Source organism: Sturnus vulgaris, chromosome 4 (genome assembly GCF_052056855.1).
Source record: "Sturnus vulgaris isolate bStuVul1 chromosome 4, bStuVul1.hap1, whole genome shotgun sequence".
Lineage (NCBI taxonomy): Eukaryota > Metazoa > Chordata > Aves > Passeriformes > Sturnidae > Sturnus > Sturnus vulgaris.
Window position 1 is genome coordinate 46130229 of NC_142246.1, and position 6985 is coordinate 46137213.

Here is a 6985-nt window from a genome sequence, read left to right on the forward strand (position 1 = left end):
CGCTTATATGTGCAGAACGAGACAGTAACTCCTCATGCAATTGTTAACGTTTATTTATGCACTGTCCTTTTTTTAAAATAACAAACATAACATTTGGTCCCATTGATGTAGTTACATGGTTTTGGGGTCAACAGATGGATACATACATAACCTCTACCCAAAACCAGATATGCATGCCAAAGAAACACTTCTATAATTATGAAAGAGATTGCATTTTTTTTTCTTAGTCTGCTTCCTGCCCTTCAATTCCCCTTGGATATTGCTTCTAATAGTCTAAACTTCTGAACAACCGCTATTCTAAACCTGATTTCTCAAAGACAGACCATTAACGTGGGCAGTGTCTCCCAACAAACTCAATGGGCTTTGACATTTTAAGAGCTGGATGAAGGGATGGGGAGCAGAGTAGGAAAAGAGGCTACTACCCCTATTGATGACACCATATATGGTCACATCTTGTTAGACACCAGAACGTCTGCTAAAGGCATGCAGGTAACTGGGTTTTAATTTGTTTAGGATTTCTAAAGAACTACTTATTAACAGAAAACTCCCTACTTATTAACAGGAAACAAATACAAGTTTCCTTCTTTCTCTAAAGATGATTTCCCAGAACCATTATCCCAGTGATTACATTCAGTCTTTAATCAGAGCTTCAACCCTGAACAGCTCTCTGCAGAGAAAAACACAGCAGAAGATATTCAGAACTGTCAGCATGCTGAAGCCTTGCTGTGTTTGGCTATGACAGCAAGAGGTCGAAAAGGTGACCTTTACAGTTTGGTACCTAAACAGCACATAGCACTGCCTCCCTTCAATTCTTTCTCAAAAGTCTGTAGTATCAGAAATTAAAACTCTTCACATTTCTTCCTCAGGACAGAATAGAGAAAAATGCCCTGGCACAAGACAGGGAAACCTGATGTGTTCTCACCATTATGTTATTGAAAGCGATCTGTCCATTTTGTATAGCTTTAAACTGTGCTGCTGCCCATGGGTGTGAATACTATGTGCAAAGCCCTGGACACTATTTTTGTTCCCCAAAGAATTCCTTGGTTTGCATCAGGGTGCTATTCATCTATTTCAGGATAAGTTAAGGTAGGGCTATCTAGCTAATGATAGGGTCTACTATAGTACCATGTAGACACCTAGTCTTGTCAGGCTTGTTCTTTAAACCCCTGTCTAATTGGGCTAGACATTTTGTACCACACAGTAATTGCTCATACACTTCCACTGAGGTGACAGCTAAGAAGACAGCTGTACTTTCCGCAACTATAAATCACAGCAGAGGGGAATGAGTAGAGATTACCAAACACACACCCCACCCCTTCAGTGCAGGAGAGCATGTAAGCTGAGCTCCAAGTATAGGGCTCACTGCCAGTAAAGAGTAACTGCAAAAGGATTTAGTAAGGACCATAAGGCCATGCTTAACTTCAGGTGTTTGGTTAGGATCTTGTGGCTACTGTAAGGCTCAGACAGCTCTCATAGTTCTGTAAAGGCCCAGTTGAACACAGCAAATGCAAATATCAAAAACAGATCAGAGAAACACATCTCAGGGATGACCTTAATTGCAACCTTATGGCCTCTCATTTTCCAGAGAAGCAGACACCACACAAGGAGCAAAAATTTACTGCTTGAAATAGCACCCAAACAAATCCTGCTACATCCACATAAGGTCTAGCTGTGCCAAGCAGCACTTTGATGACAGTGATCTCAAGGCGATCCTGCATTTCCTTTCCTCCAACCATAACCACTGTAGACCCCTTTACTGCAGCAAAGAAAATAAAATGGTTCATATTGATCTGGAATCAAAATGTGCACCAAACACAAGATATTGCCACCTCCTGACTTGGTAGGGGACTGACCTAGAAAACCCACAAAGCTGAATAGGCTTGCAGCTGGACTGAGCCCATCTAAATACTACTCAAGGCTGCCAAAAGGGGATAGTTGTCTTTTCTCTGTGTTCACCCTGCCTCTTGAAAAGCTGTTTCAACTCGTGTTCTGTAAAGTGATCCATGAAAAAAAAATGAATTTTTTATTTCAGATAAGCAATTTAAATCAGGTCAGTGATGTCCATGAGAAATGGAGGCAGTACAACTGAAAGCAAGGAAAAGGTAAGAGAGAAGGTCCTTATCTCCTGCAGCAGAAACACAGACCATGTCAGCTGTATCATTTAACCTTACTTCAGGGGATTTAAAAAGTCAAAGGACAGAGAAACAGTCTTGTCTCTAAAGCAAAAGTGCTCAAAGAAGGGAAAATTGCAGTGATGATTATGAAATGCAGATTCTTCAGGTCTCCCCACAGAACCAAAATCAATGGGACCCTTGAACGAACTCAGCTTTGTTCTAACTTGCTTGTAACTGCAGTGACTATTCAACTCTTCAGGGTCAGTCTGTCTCACAACATGCACTTCCAAAAGCATTTCTCAGGTTTTATTTATCTATTCATAAAATGCTCACCCTCCTTGAAACCCAGTGAAAACAAATAGATATCACCCTTAACACTACCAGCACACCACCTGAGGGGAGAGAGGGAGGAGAAAGAAGCCTGACGAGGGAAAAAAGCAGGCAACAAACACAAACAGGAAAAATGATAGGAAAAGCAGTCAAACCTATATCTTGTGGGAGACAGGGAAAAATCTTGGCTTCCAAGAACTTAAGTTTTCCCCATGCCCCCTCAAACTTATTAACTCACTAATTTAAAATAATTTTTTTGTGTAATCCTTATTGGGAGTTTCCTGTTTACACAGCAGTTACTCTGTGATCCAATAAACTCCATGGCCGGAAGTACATGACCTTGACATACAGTCAGTCCAGCATACAGCAGTTACCGTGTAAACAGGAAGCTGCCAGTGCACCAAGGCACAGGAACAAAAAGCACACAGAAGTTACACTTCTCCACCAGCACCTCCTGCAGCTTACTTCAAGTGTCAATCGGGAATTAAATCAAACAATATGTCATGAATATCTACGCCAACAAGAGTTTGCCAGCACTCTCTTGAAAAATCACAACTTTCTTTTAACTGTAAACATCTTCCATGGGCTGACATAGCCAAAAGAGTTGCAAGCATCACAGGATGGATTTTGAAATGAAATTTTAATGCATAAAAATGAAATTTTAATGCATTAATGAATAAGAGCAAGAGGAAATTTTCATTATAACCTGCACCTAACTGTTTTGGGGTTATAGGCAGATGACAAGCATTAGTGATCATACCTTCTGGTATGTACCATATCTGGTATGTATGTAAGGTGTCTGGCTTTATGGGAATCACACACATGGTAACACCAACCAAATGTATGGGTGTATCAGTAGAGACTTAAATACCAGGCTGCAGCTACATGAATGGCTCCCTGCTAACCCACATCACAAAAGCCTGCCTTTTGATTAAGAGCAGGAGCAGTAACAAGGCTTATCCTCTGATCTGGAACACAAATCCAAAACCAGTGGACTTTGCAATTAAATCTTAGACACACTGATCTACTTTACAAAAGTGATAGTCCTACCTCACCTTGGTTCTCCACAGTTCTAAGTTATATAGACTGCAACAGGGCCTACAAAAAAATAATTTCCAAAAATGCACCTCAAGCAATCAGCAACCAATCCCACTCAGCCCCTTGATAGATAGCAGAAGGCCTGGGCATAAAAGCAAGCCCAAGTTTGTCTCTTATGTGGAACACAGATATTCTCAGTTACCCTAGTCACTTATCAGCAGTGGCCCACCTTAGTAGACAGTCTTCAGAGAATGTCCATCAGCAGTTACTTCCACAAAAAAGAAGGACAAGCGGGTTTATGCCAAGATGTTATAAAGACCATTTCAAAGGGAGAAATTCCAAGCAGCTGTAATGATCTGGTTTTGAAAGGCATTAAGCAGACACTGAGGCAATTCTTCAACATGCCTTTAAAACAGGTTAGGGTAAAACAATTAGCAGTCCCTTTAAATAACTGTATCTATCAAACCTCTGACACAGCAAGATCTAAAAGGGAACTTACTACCAAGTTTAGCACCTTTTTTCCTCTCCCTTCCACGCCGATTTGCTATATTGTTATGTACGCAGGAAGCCACAGCTACCAGTTGCTTGCTGCACTCTCTTACCTACAATTCTTGAACAAGAGCCCATCAATAAAAAAACCATACAAATGTTTAAGCTGAAAGGGACCTCTGCAAATGGTTTCGTCTATATAGACTAACATTACATCCTTGAAAAAAGCATCAGCAGCTATGCTCACTTGCAGATATCCATCACCACAAGCAACATACTACAGGTAAGGTGCTGGACTCATGCTACCAATATTGGAACTTCATCCCATGTGAAAGGCATGAAACCCACCAAAAGGTCCATGATGGGCTTTAAAGAACAATATTCTCCAAAGCTGTCTTGATGCACCTGCAGATTCAAAGGAAAGTACAAAAACTGACACCAGCAGCAGCCCCGCAGAAGTGCCCTTTCACTTAACTCATGCTGACAGCACCATCTAGTGCGTTATATGCAAACAGACCTTTTTTCCATAGGTAACAAAGCAGGAAGTAAAGTTAACACCACACAGTAATTTCTAGCAAAATTAGAAAATGCAGGTATTGCTTATAAATAACACATGTTAAATAAACTTTTTGTGTGCATACCAGACACTGAAAGGTCACTCCACAAGCACCTTACCCAAGTGATGGTTGATTTGATCAGAACAGAACACACATTAATTGCTTCAGTGTCTGGCTACAAAATCAGAAAAAACTACTAGTGTCAAGTCCTGCCTAATTGACACTCCAGAGAACAGATAAATGGGATAAATGTTGAATGAATTCAAGTTGTAGCACTACAGTAATAATCACATTTCATCAAATTAAGAAGCCAATACAAAGTTGAAGAATACGTACCTTTATTCCATTCTGTAAAATTTCACAATCATCCCCTAATTTTCACCTCATCGCATAATTCCATCTTTCATCATCTCTTTCTGCAGAAATACTTCAGTTCTTCAGGGCATGCTTTCATCCTCTGTTCAGACTTTGCCTGCATAGCTTTGAAGTGAGACAGACAACACCAAACAGTGCTGAGTACCTTTTGCACTCCAGCGTCCATCACTGGAAAGGAAAAGTGCTTCCTTAAGCTAGCCAACAGTTGCTGTGATAATTTTTACCAATCTGTCCACTCTGGGAGCACAGGCAAACACAGTGAATATGAGAAGTGAAGATTCCTGGAACTGCATTGTTTTGGAGGGGAGAATTCAAGCTATTTAGTTGACTATGTGTACCTATCAGGCTAGTCTAGCAAATATCTGCAGCCTTAAAACAAAAATTATCCCATAGTCCACGGCATTACTCACTTTGCTATGCCGCTACTCCAGTTAAAGAAAAAAAAAAGCAACCAAACCAACCAACCAAACAAACAAAAAAACACACTAAAACAAACAAACAAACAAAAAAAAAACCCAGGTAGAGCTTTTATAACAGTAGCATGTCAGTTAATAAGATATAAACATATAAATTACCATAGTGGGCAAAACAAGCCTTACTTTATAATTGCAAATTACACACAGACCTAATCATAGAATAATGAAATCATAAAGGTTGGAAAAAACCTCCAAGATCATCAAATCTGAACAATTACCACCACATCAACTACACTGTAGGAGTAAGTGCCATGTTCAGTTGTTTTTTGAAAGCCTCCAGGACTGGTGACTGTACCACCTCCCTGGGAAGCCCATTCCAATGCTTAACTTCCTGCGAAAAAATTCTTCCCAATATCCAGCCCGAGCATCTCCTGGCACAGCATGAGGCCATTGCCTGTCATCCTGCTGATTCTTGCCTGGAGAAGGGGCCAACCCCCACCACACAACAACCTTCTTTCATGTAGTTGTAGAGGACAACATGGTCTTCCCTGAGTCTCCTGTTCTTTTGAGTGAGCCTTGGGCTGCTGGCTTCTCCAGGAGAATGCCGAGGGACACCAAAGGCTTTACTGAAGTCCATGTAGATACATCCACAGCCTTTCCCTCATCCAATGGGCAGGTCACCTGGTCATAAAAGGAGATTAGGTTAGTCAAGAAGGACCTGCCTTTCCTAAACCTATGCTGTGGCCTGATCGCCTGGTTGTATTGTATATACTAGCAAATACAACTTAGTACCCAAGCTTCTTCATTAGCTGCCTGAAAGGGAAACTAAGATGAGGCGGTAAAGTTTCCACCTACATTACGGTAGAAAAGAGTGATGCTCTAAACGGAAATTTATTTTTAATACTATGGGGATGGATAAAGCAGATTTGTTTCGCATTTCACAGAATCACAGAACAGTCTGGACTGGGAGTGACCTTAAAGGTCATCCAGTTCCAACAACCCCTCTACCATGGGCAGGGATACCTTCCACTAGATCAGGTTGCTCAGGGCTCCATCTAACCTGCCCTTGAACACTTCCAGGGATGGGGCACACACAGATTCTCTGGGCAGCCTGTGCCATTGTATCATCCCTCTCACCATAAAAAAAATTCTTCCTGATACATAATCTAAACCTGCTCCCTTTCATTTTTGAAGCCATTCCCCCTTGTCCTCACCCTACATTTCCTTTTAAGAAGTCTCTCACTATCTTTCTTGTAGACTCCCTTCAAGTACTGGAAGTGACACCCCCAAGTCTGAACAATTCCCTTTTTCAGATTTTCCTCATAGGAGACGTGCTCCAGCCCCCTCGTCAGCTTGGCAGCCCTCCTCTGAATTCGCCTGATTGCCAGGGGGAAGGAAAAAACCAATGAGAAGGGGGAAGAAAGGTAAAAGACAAGAAAAAAACAGGGAACAGCAACGACTATCACCAGGGGTCAAATAAGTACTGTTAACTTTGCCCCACTCAAGACTCTCAGAAAGGGCTCCAACACCACACACAGCTGCCACAACAGCACGGGGACGCCGAGAAACGCAAGCTTCCCGCACTTCCGAGAGCAGAGGAACCTCCTCCTTTTCCTACACCTGTTCGCCCAGCCAGGACGCTGCCAGGGCCTGACATGGCAGCTGC

At 41.8% G+C, this 6985-nt stretch overlaps 1 protein-coding gene across 1 annotated transcript in view; it reads right to left on the reverse strand.

The window, feature by feature from the left end:
• The window catches only part of LOC106862843 (transmembrane protease serine 11E-like), a 45535-nt gene extending 38588 nt beyond the window's left edge, over positions 1-6947 (reverse strand). Inside the window, exons 1-3 of the mRNA XM_088163795.1 lie at positions 6534-6947; positions 5830-6000; positions 4865-5008 (exon numbers count right to left, since the gene is read on the reverse strand). The gene's annotated coding sequence lies outside the window, so the exon portion shown is untranslated. The remainder of the gene's footprint in view (positions 1-4864; positions 5009-5829; positions 6001-6533) is intronic.
• Between the last annotated feature and the right edge of the window lie 38 nt (positions 6948-6985).